Raw genomic sequence first — 14,696 nt, 5'->3', positions numbered from 1 at the left:
TGGGAGACCCATGTAGGGTGTAGACAGTCATTTTCGTCGTACTTATATTATTATTATTATTAATTACAAATTGAGGCCCATATTACAAAATTGACACGAAGGCCTAGTTCCAGGCCCATAACCCGGTCTAATTACAAAACCATAAGCCCAATACACCTAAACCCGGAGGCCCAACAGACAATTTGATCCAGGCCCGAATACAGCTAAGGTTTCTCACATTTTCTTCCAATCGCCAGCATTCTCAGCCGTTGGATCTGGGAGAGATCCAATGGTCCAGATTGGTCCACATGAAACCTTATAGTTTCATCACAACCCTAGGGTTATATCGGTCGCCGCCTTAGCCCGTTTAATAAGCCCGTTGTCACCGCTGCCAGGTGCCCCACTTAGCCGTCGACATGCAGTCGCCGCCTCACCAGCCAGATCCAGAAGATCTGGGTGCATTTAATGCACCTAGCCACCCCTATGGTGAGTCACCACCATAGCTCCGGTGACTCATCGGGCTTCCTTCTTTTAACCGATCAAAAGAGTGATTCGAAGGGGCCTATAAAAAAAACCCTTCACCTGTAAGAGAGAACGACAACGGGGAACAACCAGCCAATAGTACATAACAACAGAAGAAAAAAAACAAAGGAAAAGATAGAGGAGAGAAGGACTTACCCAAGACTGTCGGAGTCTTCAAACCATCGCCGGAGTCTTTATATGTTTGTACGAGGGCTTGCTGATACTCAATTATATATATATATATATATATATATATATATATATATATATATATTTAAATTTGCAAGTAATAAGTTTTTTTCTAAAATAAAACTAATTTTTTATCAAATAAAAAGATAAAAAGATAAGGTACAATAAAGACAACATAATTCTAATATAAAAATTAAAAAAACGTTAAAGAAATAAAATCATAATTTCTCTTGGATACATACATGTTTCATCTTCCATAAAAAACCTATTAACTATCAATAATCTTTATGTCTCTCTATTCAAAACAAGACTCAATATTGATGTAGACGTGGAGATTGAGAGAACCAATATTATTGATTGTTTCACAAAAGATTCTAAATACGTCGAAAAATTATCTCAAAAGGGGTAGTGGTGGAACTCGGGATTATCTTTTGGGGGTTTAATTTTTTTGTATATATTAATTAAAAAATTTAGTATTTTTTAATATAAATCATATATCAAAATATCATATTAATAAAATAAAAATTTATAAATCCTTAAAATTCATATGTTCACACAAAAATTAAAGAAAAAACAAAATTCGTCTAATTTTTTGTTTGCCCATGATATCACACAACTCATAACATATAGCCATAAGAATATATCAATTTAATTTTATAATAAATTCACATAATATACAAATTTAATCAATAAAATTTTAAAGTTATATTTATATTTATAAAATCAAGATATTTAGAGGTATTTTAATATGTGTGTGTGCGCGCGCGAGCGTGGGCCTAATTTTTTATTTTTAAAGATATAAATTTATGAATTCACATAATAAATATACATTGTTAAAATAAATCATAAATACGAATTAAATTGAAAAATATTTTTTTAAAATTACTTTCAACTAAAATGAAATATTAATAACTTGATTGAAATCTTTACCTTAAAGAAGTTGGACAACCAAACATAGAAAACAAAAAAATATATCTTAAAATTAAAAATAACAAAGAAAATGAATTTTTTATTTATTTAAAAATAAAAAATATAAAATAGATGTTAACTCATTTTAATAAATAATTTTAAAATTCCAAAATAATATACCTATTTACGAGGGACCAAATTTAGTAATTTAATATATATATATATATATATATATATATATATTATATTTTTCTAATACTTGAGGCGGGGTAATAGTCCACTAGTTCTCATTTAGTTCCGATATTATCGTCAATCTTTCTTGATCAAGAGATAGTGTTATGATGAATGTAACACAAAACACGAAACTATCATAACAGTAGACAAAAATTGTGTCATAAAAACAAATAAACAATCATACCATAAAAATAGACAAGAACAAAAATTTAAGAATATAAAAAAATCAAAATAGAAACATTAAGAAAAAAGAAAAATAAAAATATTTAGAGTGCCATCTAAGACGACTTATAGGCATGTCCAATGACAAGTGTAGAATGTGATCCGTCACAGGGCTCCAAAATTTAGGCTCGTCCAAATATACTATTTGAGTCCTAACGATGATTTCGTTCAAAGGGAAAATAAATGTTTCATTTGATTTTTTTTTAAAAATAACAAATAAAGTTGTAAACGAAGATTTTGATCATATCTTTAATTGTTTTTCATGAATTTTGGTAAAAATATACTCTTAGATAACTCATAATTTCATATTTGAAAAATTAATCTATATTATAAAGTTGTAAACGAAGATTTTGACAAATCTTTAATTGTTTTATTGATTCATCTTACTATGAAAAGTTATAAAGTGGTCCCTCAATTATAGGATATTCTTTTTTTAGTCCCCAGATTATTAAATGTCACAAAATAGTCACTCGACTATTGATATGTTTCAAACTCGTTCTTTTATTTTAAAAATTTGACGGAATCCTGAGTTGAATGTTAATCTGCTGACTGAGTTATGATAAAATGTGGTCTTAGAATCTCAAATGACTATACAACTCAAATGGTTATGGAATCAAATTTTATTATATCTTAGTCAATATGCTAACATTCAACTCGGATGGCCGTCAATTTTTTAAACGGAAGAAGACGAGTTTGAAAAATATGAATAGTCATGTGACCATTTTACAACATTTAGTAGTCGAGGGACTCAACAAAGTAATATTCTATAATCAAGATCAGGGACCATCGGTGTATTTTACTCTGAATTAAAATTAAGTTACAAGAGATATAAACAATTAAATGAATGACTATACTATATAAAATTAGAATATTTTATTGATAACAGACAAAAACCAACTACATAGCTATTACTTTGTTAATAATGAAGAAACTATAAGTTAAAGGAAGGAAGCTGCTTTTTGGCTGCAACCTTAACGTTTTGCATATATAATTTGGCCACGTCGGCTGATAATTAAGCAGAACAATTAAATAAATAAATAAATAATTAATGGCAATACCATTTATGATTGTAATTAGCAATAAATTCATATCCTAATGAGTTGTCCGGAAGTTCCCATGCAGAATAGTACATATCATAGTTTATAGTGCAATGTTAATTTGGATGCACTCTGTTGATAATGTCACCTTACCCTACAACTAGTTGTACTTTTTGGCATCTACTATTATAGCTACTTCTTATCTAATCATCCCAAATTCCATCTCTAATTAAATATTTAAAATCCAACAAAATTTTCGAAATCAATTATTAGATGGCATTATGTGTAATCAGTGAGTTTATAATTTAAAGTTAACAACCTTATTGTATATGATATTATTATTTGATGTCCAACTGTTGAAAAATAAGCAAATCCACCGAAAGGTGAATTAAAATAATCCACCTATATATTTTAGTCAAAAAGGGATGGAAATTTTTGTTTAAATATTAAATGGGATAATTTAATTTAGTCACTAAATTTTAGGGTATTTATAAATTAGTCCTTATGTTTCAACTATAAATACCCTAACTCATTTAGCTTCAAAATTATCCCAAAGCATTCTAGCTTTCTTCCAATACTAGAGAGAATTTAGAGAGTTTCTTGAGAGTTGTTTTCTCCTTTTTATCAAGAGAGAATTATCATTGTTTTCTCCTTGGTAGATCGAGAGAGGTTGTAATTCCTATTTTCTCATAGTGAAATTCTTCTATCGTTGCCCGTGGTTTTTACCCTAAATTTTTAGGGGTTTTCCACGTAAATTTTGTGTCTCTTTTATCTTCATTTTTATTTTCTCAAATTATCAGTTGCGATTTTACTCTATCCGATAGCCGTCTTCCGCAACACCAACATATGAGAGCCAGATTTGAGTGTGTAATATCTGATTATTGTCTTTGTGGTTGCCACCAAAAGGTGGATCCTCCAACATAAGAAAATAAGAAGGTATTACCCATTCTTTGAGGTTCTAGAGAACTATTCACGATAGTGAAATAGTGGGAGCTATCAATAATAGAAGCTATGGCAACACAATTTGACATTGAAAAGTTTAATGGGAGAAATTTCTCATTGTGGAAATTGAAGATGAAGGTCATCCTAAGGAAAGACGGGTGTCTAGCGGCTATCAATGAAAGGCCGGTGGATTTCGCAGATGACATCAAATGGAACGAGATGGACGGGAATGCTATGGCAAACTTTCATCTAGCATTAGCAGATGAAGTATTGTCAAGCATCAATGAGAAAAAGACAGCTAAGGAGATATGGGATCATCTCACCAAATTGTACGAGGCCACATCGTTGCACAATAAAATTTTCCTTAAGAGGAAATTGTACACTCTCTGTATGCCAGAATCTACTTCAGTGACGGAGCACTTAAATACACTGAACACCTTTATTTTCTCAGCTTACATCCTTAAGCTGTAAAATAGGAGAACAAGAACGTTCTGAACTTCTACTTCAAAGTCTACCGGATTCGTATGATCAACTCATCATCAACTTGACAAACAGTAATGTCACCAGTCTAGTCTTCGTTGACGTTGCAGTTGCTGTCCTACAAGAAGAAAATCGACGCAAGAACAAGGAAGACAGACAAGTAAATCTGCAACAAGCATAAGCGTTGACAACGATGAGAGGGAGATCAACAGAACGTGGCCAAAGCAGCAGTCATAAACATGGTAGATCGAAGTCGAGGAGCAAGAAGAATTTAAAGTGCTACCATTGTGGAAAGAAGGGTCACTTGAAGAAGGATTGTTGGAGTCTAAATAAAAACTCCAATCCACAAGGTAATACCGCAAACACTTCAGATGATGGAGATGCTCTATGCTGTGAAGCGTCAACCACCGTGGAAGGAAGAAAAAGATTTGCATATATATGGCTCATTGATTCAGGAGCAACATATCACATGACCTCAAGAAGAGAATGGTTCCATCAATATGAACCTGTCTCGGGAGGTTCTGTGTATAGTTGCAATGATCATGCCTTAGATATCATTGGCGTGGGAACCATCAAATTGAAGATGTATGATGGAACAATTAAAGTTGTTCGAGATGTGCGGCACGTGAAAGTCCTAAAGAAAAATTTATTATCCTACGGATTGTTGGATAATAATGCAAGCAAGATTGAAACACGGAAAGGAATCATGAAGGTGTTCCGTGGAGCGCTTGTGGTGCTGAAAGGTGAAAAGATAGGTGCAAACTTGTACATACTGAAGGGAGAGACATTGCTAGAAGCAGAAGCCTCTGTTGTCTCATGTAGTTCAAATTCTACAATGTTATGGCATCAGAAACTTGGACACATGTCAGAACAAGGAATGAAAGTCCTTGTGGAACAAAACCTACTTACAGGCTTAACAAATGTAACACTTCCTTTGTGTGACCATTGCATAACAAGTAAGCAGCACCGGTTGAAATTCAATAAATCAAATTCTAGAGGCAAAAGTGTTCTAGAATTGGTTCACTCTGACGTATGGCAAGCACCAGTTACATCCTTAGGCGGAGCAAAGTACTTTGTCTCATTTATTGATGACTACTCCAGGAGATGTTGGGTGTACCCTAATAAGAAGAAGTCAGACGTGTTTTCAACTTTCAAAAACTTCAAAGCGCGGGTGGAACTTGATTCTGGGAATAAGATCAAGTGTTTCAGAACAGATAATGGAGGATAATACACAAGCGAAGAATTTGATGACTTTTGCAGGAAAGAAGGCATCAAAAGATAGTTCACAGTGGCAAACACTCCTCAACAAAATGGAGTGGCAGAGCGGATGAACAGAACCTTGTTAGAAAGAATAAGAGCAATGTTGAGGGATGCAGGCCTAGAAAAATCATTCTGGGCAGAAGCAGTCAATACCGCCTGTTATTTGGTGAATCGAGCTCCATCAACTGCAATAGAGCTGAAGACACCAATGGAGATGTGGACTAGTAAACCAGCTGATTATTCAAACCTCCATATATTTGGAAGTATTGTGTACGTGATGTACAACTCCCAAGAAATCTTAAAGCTGGATCCAAAATCCAGGAAATGCAAATTCTTGGGGTATGTTGATGGAGTCAAGGGGTATCGCTTGTGGGATCCCACTGCCCGCAAAGTGATCATCAGCAGGGATGTTATATTTGTAGAAGATAAACTACAGAGAAAAGAAGACGATGATAGCATTGAAAAGTTAGAGACTACACAGATACATGTGGAAAAGGAGGTTGAGGAAGGAGATTCTTCTGAAGCAGAACCAGCACATGATAACCAAGAACCAGAGATTTCTGAAGCTCCAACAACTCGTCAATCAGATCGTGTGAGAAGACGTCCCAATTGGCACTCAGATTATGTTATAGAAGGAAATATTGCATACTGCCTTTTAACAGAGGACGGTGAGCCATCAACATACGAGGAGGCAATAAACAGCTCAGATGCTTCACTATGGATGATGGCGATGCAAGAAGAAATTGAAGCCCTTCATAAAAATAATACATGGGACCTTGTGACACTACCACAAGGAAGGAAGCCAATTAGTAACAAATGGGTCTTCAAAATCAAGCGAAATGGTGACGATCAAGTTGAGAGGTATCGTGCAAGACTGGTGGTCAAAGGATATGCTCAAAAAGAAGGTATTGATTTCAATGAAATATTTTCTCCTGTGGTTCGACTAGCAACAGTTCGAGTAGTTTTGGCAATGTGTGCTACATTGAACTTACATCTAGAGCAGCTAGATGTTAAAACAGCTTTTCTTCATGGAAATCTTGAAGAATAGATTTACATGCTCCAGCCTGAAGGTTTTGAAGAAAAAGAAAAGAAGAACTTAGTTTGCAGGTTGAACAAATCTCTATACGGTCTAAAGCATACGCCGAGGTGTTGGTATAAGAGATTTGATTCCTTCATTATGTGCCTTGGATACAACAGACTTAACGCAGACCCTTGTGCTTATTTCAAGAGGTCTGGTGATAACGATTTTGTTATATTGTTATTGTATGTAGATGACATGTTGGTTGCAGGACCCAACAAAGATCATATTGAAGAATTAAAGGCACAACTGGCTAGGGAATTTGAAATGAAGGACTTGGGATCAGCAAACAAGATTCTAGGGATGTAAATTCACCGAGACAGAAGTAATAGGAAGATTTGGCTTTCACAAAATAATTACTTGAAGAAGATCTTGTCACGATTCAGTATGCAAGATTGTAAGCCAATTTCAACCCCTCTTCCTATTAACTTCAAATTATCCTCCAGTATGAGTCCTATCAGTGAAGAAGAGAGGATGGAGATGTCTCAAGTACCGTATGCATCAGCAGTGGGAAGTTTAATGTTCGCTATGATATGCACAAGACCAGACATTGCACAAGCAGTGGGAGTGGTTAGTCGGTACATGGCGAATCCAGGCAAAGAGCATTGGAATATTGTAAAGAGGATCCTAAGATACATCAAAGGGACCTCAAATGTTGCATTATGTTACGGAGGATCAAACTTACTTATAAATGGGTATGTTGATTCTGACTATGCGGGGGATTTGGATAAAAGCAAATCTACTACAGGATATGTGTTCAAAGTTGCTGGTGGAGTTGTAAGCTGGGTTTCAAAATTGCAGTCAGTTGTGGCTACATCCACAACAGAGGCAGAATATGTAGCAGCTACACAAGCCAGTAAAGAAGCAATTTGGTTGAAGATGCTATTGGAGGAGCTTGGGCACAATCAAGAGTTTGTCTCTCTGTTTTGTGACAGTCAAAGCGCCTTGCATCTAGCAAGGAATCCAGAATTTCATTCAAGGACAAAACACATACGAGTTCTATACCATTTCATTCGTGAAAAGGTGGAAGAATGGACAGTAGATATGCAGAAGATCCATACCAAAGACAACATAGCAGATTTCATGACGAAGGCGATCAACATTGATAAATTTACTTGATGTCGATCCTCCTGTGGTCTGTCAGAGACATAAGCAACATGAAGGTACAAGGTAGAAAGAATTGTGTGAAGATATGATTGTTCCAATCAAATCTTCAAGTGGGAGATTGTTGAAAAATAAGCAAATCCACCGAAAGGTGAATTAAAATAATCCACCGGCATATTTTAGTCAAAAAGGGATGGAAATTTTTGTTTAAATATTAAATGGGATAATTCAATTTAGTCACTAAACTTTAGGGTATTTATAAATTAGTCCTTATGTTTCAACTATAAATACCCTAGCTCATTTAGCTTCAAAATTATCCCAAAGCATTCTAGCTTTCTTCCAATACTAGAGAGAATTTAGAGAGTTTCTTGAGAGTTGTTTTCTCCTTTTTATCAAGAGAAAATTATTATTGTTTTCTCCTTGGTAGATCGAGAGAGGTTGTAATTCCTATTTTCTCATAGTGAAATTCTTCTACCGTTGCCCGTGGTTTTTACCCTAAATTATTTAGGGGTTTTCCACGTAAATTTTGTGTCTCTTTTATCTTCATTTTTATTTTCTCAAATTATCAATTGCGATTTTGCTCTATCCGATAGCCGTCTTCCGCAACACCAACATCAAGTCGTTTTTCCACGTCTCATTTTGGATGAAAAATTTAATAATATAAGAAGCTGTGTATTCAAATCTAAGAAACATAAAATTAATCTCTGGTACAGAAGTTGTGGTTAAATGTTTCTCTCTTTGAAGAATGATTCTATATAACATATACATAGACTAGATTCCTGTGTATTAAGTGTAGAGATTAATTAAAAGGGGATGTATATGCTTAGACCTTAACTAATCGGCTTCGTATCATCCAAAGTTTGTTTTTTTGGGGGTGAAATTAGGGGTTATGCTTATACGGACATGGGATTTCCAACATGCTTTGGAATCTTACAGTTGAGAATCCACTGCGGGCATTTAAGATGTCGCTGTAATAGTGTACTCCATGAACTTTATTTTCCCTTTCTTTCTGGTATTTTGGAGTACTCATTGATGGGAAAACGAATTCACGAATAAAGCTGTTTGAATGGTATTTTATTTCGTATAATCTTTTCTTTAGGTGACTAAAGTGTATAGTATCCATGGCAGAAACACTTGCCAAGGTCTGCTAATCTTGAATTTATGCCGGTATCTTATATTGGAATTATTAACGCCATAGATGTCTAGTTGAAACCTTCACTAGTCCCTTTGATTTTGATGTTTATATACCTCTTTTCTTGGCTTTTGTTTCTTTTGTTCTTTTGGTTATTGAGGAGTTGGAAACATGATTTTATATTTTATTGTTCTTTTTCTAATAAAAAATTTGAGCTTCGATCGTGTCAAATTGTGAATAGATGAATGTTCATTCCAATCCATTTTATGTGTCAACATATATTATATTCATTTCTTAAACATCAAGTCTATGAGGAATATAAACGAGAATTTTTCTACCATAAATCTGAAATCTTCACTGCTATGGTTCTCCATCTTATCTGCATCTCATTTTCTTTGATTTTAGCGCCTACTCTGCGTGGCTTTTAATCTTATAACTGATTCATACTAATTTAGCTTCACTTGAAGCACCAAATTCAGAGTTGTAAATGAACACTCAGAAGATTGGTTTCCAAGAAAATGTAGAACAGAACCTTGGGTTCATTAGGGACTACAGTTTTGATCATGTTGGTTTCCAACAGCCTTGGATCATGGGATCACAGCAGCCGAATCCTGGAGCTTCTAAGTCGTCATCGTCATCAACGAATACCATCATGGTTGGTTTTCAGACGCCCGGTGCTGCCTTTTATGCAACTGAAAGATGTATGGGATTTCCCCAGTACGGGTCGTCTCAAGGAGGAGCTGCTTTCTGCTCTCAATACAACAACAAGATCTGCAGCAATTCTCAGTTTCCTTCATTTCATGGCTTGGAGGAGAACTTTTCGATCCCATCGGTTGCTCGAGGTGAACCAGACTATGAATCCAGAAACACATTGCAGTCACTAGTGAAATCCCAGATTTTTTCATGCGCCAACAAACAAACGAGCCAGGTTCGGTCACATGATCCATGTAACTTGCTTGGAAACAATGCTGCCACCGTGGTGAATCACTTTACGGTTCCTTTCCGAGGAAATCAGGATCAGAGAGTAAGCTCTTTGTTCATTTTACACTGAATTCTGATTAATCTCGTGGTGAAAGAAGTTTGTCCCGACTATGTCTTAGCCATTTCACTTTGCAGGTATATTGTAATTCACACGGTTCTTCGCCTGCAAAGCTAAGCTTCTTTCAGCAAGAGAAGCAATCTTCAAACTATTCATCTGGTTCCGGGGGCTTTTCGGTTTCTTCCGGTAACGCCGCTGCTAGCGGCTCAGTGATCGCTAGTAAAACTCGAATAAGGTGGACACAGGACCTCCATGACAAGTTTGTGGAGTGCGTTAAATGCCTCGGGGGTGCCGAGAGTAAGTGACCACTATAATACCATCTAGAGAATTCATTGTTTGATTATTCAAGCAATTTAGTTATGTATTTTATTTCTTTTGATCAAACAGAAACAACACCCAAGGCAATTCTAAAACTGATGGATACTGAAGGATTGACCATCTTTCATGTTAAAAGCCATCTGCAGGTACTAATTCAATTTTAACAACTTTGGATGATGATTAAGATGTGATATTGTAACTAAATGCTAATATCAGATTCTGTTTCCTCTGATTTCTTACAGAAATATCGAATAGCAAAATACATGCCAGACTCTGCTGAAGGTATAATTCACTATTATGACTTCAATCTCAAGTAACAATCTAATTGTATTAAGAAAATTCAGTCTCCTCTCATCATATAACCTTCTACTGTTGCAGGAAAATCGGAGAAAAGAACGAGTACAAGCGACAAAACTCAGATCGACGACAAAACGTAAATTTTTGAACCCCTTCTTATTCTCCAAATATGTTGTCCTAGTCTAATGCTATATGTTAGATGCTGCAATTTAATCAAAATTCGCAATGAATCTAGCAGTGGTTTGCACCTCACAGAGGCATTGCAACTTCAGTTAGATGTGCAGAGGCGTCTTCATGAACAATTAGAGGTATATCAATGCTCTTTGATTCTATTTTGTTTCCATGGTATGTCTTGTCCTGTTTCATAACCATGAAAATTGAAGATCGTTTCCTTTTTGGTGTCTCAGATTCAGCGAAATCTGCAGTTGCGAATCGAAGAACAAGGAAGGCAGCTTAAGATGATGATTGATCAGCAACAACAAAACATGTGAGCCTCTTGAAAAAACAAGATTCCAACATCATATCATTTGATCATGATCCATCGTTTTGCTTCGAAGATGTCGAAGCCTCGATTGCAGAAAGTTCAGGAACTGCTCACCTTCCATCCAAGATTAGTTAGAGCTTAGCAAGTTCATGTCCCATTTTATAAAAAATTAAAAAAAAATACAAGCTTTCATGGCATGACACTGAAGGCACAACACTGTCAAACAAAAATGTTAATTGAACTATTTATGCACATCAGGCTCTTATAACAATGACCAGTTTTAAGTGCCATTGACTGGTGAATATAATTCTATTGGGAGACGTTGCATAGTTTCAGGAGAAACTGTTTTTGGCATATGGAGCAACTTTATTTGGAAATTGATTTTGTTTATTTAGTTTGATAGTATTTTCTTTAATAATTGTAATAGCCAATCTTAAGGAGACAGTGAATAAAACAAAAGCATAATTTTTACCTATAAACAAAGTCGATCTCTGTTCATAACATCCAAATTCAAACTCTAAATGTTATTTAAAAATTTACGTCTCATCTTACTAAATAATATATAAATCAAGTCTAATAAGAATATATAAATCATTTTCTAGTTATCATGTTATCAACACAATCTTACGAAAAGTTTAGCAAAAATAAACAAAGTAATTTTGTCCATAATGATTTATGGTAAGTGCTACATGTCTTGAATGATGATGATAATCTTGATTGTGGATTTAGGAAGGAAGCAAGCAAAACCTGCAATAAGATAGGCTTCAAAGAGATAATTAGATAGATAGATGTAATGATTAAACAAGTGGGATAGAAATAAACACAGATAGAAGAATGAATTAAGAGCGGAATTGGACTGTTTTTGTATGAAAGGTGTGGTGATGGTTGAATGAAGGAAATAGTGATGGTGATGGTAATTGAGATAGTATGAACAATGAGGGAAGGAAGATTCAATAGTATAGATCAACAAAGCCCTTAGCCTTATATATTCAAAGTCGGGGCTGTAGAAAAGGATTTGGTCCCCTTGATTATATAACAATCAAGAAACACAAATATCAATGGAGATAGGATGGACGCCACAAGCACTTTAGGCCTCATAAGTCGACAAAGTTTTAAAAGAACTTGGAAGAAAGAAAATTCTCAAAAAAGTATAATTTTGATTCAATGGGAGATGCCTTTCAAATGCCAAAGCATTGGCAATTTATAGAAATGAAAAGGAATTATTACACCCTAAACCCGAATGGGCTTAAAGTGTCACATTGGACCACCGAGACAACCCCTGATTTTTTAAACATTTTCATTTTCCTTACGAAACATACAATATGGTATCAAAATAGACATTCATGACAGTTATAAAAACATTTTATAAACTGAAGCTCTATGTTACATAATTTAAAACCAAAATAGTACAAACTTAGAGTTATAAATATGAATACAATAATAAGGGTCATATTAATACATATACCCACTAAAGCTACAGTACAGCACTATGGGAGAGGTGCTGGAAGTCTTGTTACGATGGTGCTCCACGAATGCCTCAGGCTAATGACCTGCGAACAAAAAACATCCAAACATTGAGCTTACAAAGACCAGTAGTATAATTGTTAATCTAGAGCAGCATTATGAGTCTCATAAATATAAGCATGCTAAAGACATGGTACTAAGCAGTAGTTACATGCATGATCTTAATCAAGTGCTACCTACTTAAGGTTTAATTGTTCTATCGTTGAAGTACGAGTCTCATGCTTCGCTTAATCCTCTACTAAGGGCCTCGCCATGAGTACACCTTTAATAGGTCTGTACCACAATAACTGTAAATATTATGCATTATTTGAATGTGATCCTAACAGTTTTATGCATTATCTAAATGCAACATTGACACTGATGGCACTATCTGAATGCAACACTAACACTATTGTGCATTATCTGAATACAACACTGGTACTGTTGTACTAGTATCTAGTCTCACATAGCATCAGATACTAGCCTATTGGGAGGGGGTATCGGTATCACATAGCATTCATAAAGTCTTCTTTTAACTACTTAATGATATTTTGATATCATATAGCGTTAGGTAGACTAAGAAGGGGCAATTCTGGTATCACATAGAATTGGTAATTCCCACTCAACTGAAGCATTAGCTTGGTATCATATAGCATCAAGCTAAGTTTTTCTAATAACAGTTGTACTGGACTAATGCAACTGCACATGTATGACTAAGGGCCCTAAGGTCGCATAACACTGACAATGCCCCACTAGGGAAACTAAAGTACCCTGGTGTTGCGTGTTGTGAGTACTATAAATTGGATGCAAATTATGTGCAAGTATACACAATTGTACAAGCAATACAATGATGAGTGAGTATCATCTCCACAGAGATTGGTAGAAATTTATAAGTTTAGTAAAAGCAACAAACTAAATTACTTAAGTATAGATAATTATATTTACAACTAATTATACTAAGGCAAATGAAATGTTTAAGGATAATAGCAAGTTGGTGGTATTAATAAGAAACAAATAGAATGTCAAGGTTAGATGATAGTTTATGTCGTGGCAAAATGGATGACAATGTTGTGGCAATGGAAATGTTTGCAATATAATCAAGTGAAATGTTAAGGCGAAACAAAATGTAAACACAAGAGTTAAATAGAATCATTTGATAATCCTCACACGGTAAGCTACTATAGGTATGAATGATTGGGTCACTCTAGGAACTTAAGTCTTAACTTTTAGGATAGTCCAAGCTTCTATGCCTTACTTGTTCGACAGAGTTCACTAAAGGTACCCTATACTATCTCTAGTCATTGGTCCTGACAGATGAGAATGCCACGGCAAATCCTCTCGGCCCAAGCAGCAACATCTAATCTATCAGTTAAGCACTACTATTAGTCGTTGAAATCCTAACTTCATCTCTGACAGTGGATTAAGCTCTAGTGATTAGCTAAAATCCATTACTTATGTTGATATTCCTTTAGTTTCTCTCGAACACTAAATATTAATAGTTTAGTTTTTCTCGAACATTAAGTATTCTACCTAAGAAACGACTACTCTCATAGCTCTTACAATCTTAAGCAATTAAAAACAATAAGCAAAACAAGTAATAAACACAAGAAAACAACAACCATCCATTAAAGAAAAAGAACTTAAGCATCCATCGTGAACCCCACCAAATAAAATCTAGTTCATGGTGGAGTTCGAATAAACCATGAAATAATCCATGAAATTAATTCGTTCTTTACAACCCGAATAAAGATGTATAAAAAAGAGAGTAATAGGGTAGAGAAAAGCCTTTCGACGTGCGCTGTTGGCACTCCCTCGACCACCAAGAACGACTTCAGCGATGATAGCTTCTCTCATACACTATACTCGCCACTCCCTCATGCTCACCAGCGGAGGAACACCACTGACAATATAAGAAAAAGTGAAGAATGAATAAAACTTGAGCTCACACACTCCCCAAAATAGAAGAA

The 14,696-nt window shown here is 35.0% G+C and overlaps 1 pseudogene; it reads left to right on the top strand.

Moving 5' to 3' along the window:
• The first annotated feature begins 9,310 nt into the window (after positions 1 to 9,310).
• On the top strand, positions 9,311 to 11,380 carry LOC120155592 (annotated as a pseudogene).
• The last annotated feature ends 3,316 nt before the right edge of the window (positions 11,381 to 14,696 follow it).

The sequence above is a fragment of the Hibiscus syriacus genome, unplaced genomic scaffold (genome assembly GCF_006381635.1).
Source record: "Hibiscus syriacus cultivar Baekdansim isolate YM2019G1 unplaced genomic scaffold, ASM638163v2 tig00111199_pilon, whole genome shotgun sequence".
NCBI lineage: Eukaryota > Viridiplantae > Streptophyta > Magnoliopsida > Malvales > Malvaceae > Hibiscus > Hibiscus syriacus.
Note: the sequence above shows the minus strand (reverse complement) of the source record. Positions and strands in the feature narration are given on the sequence as shown.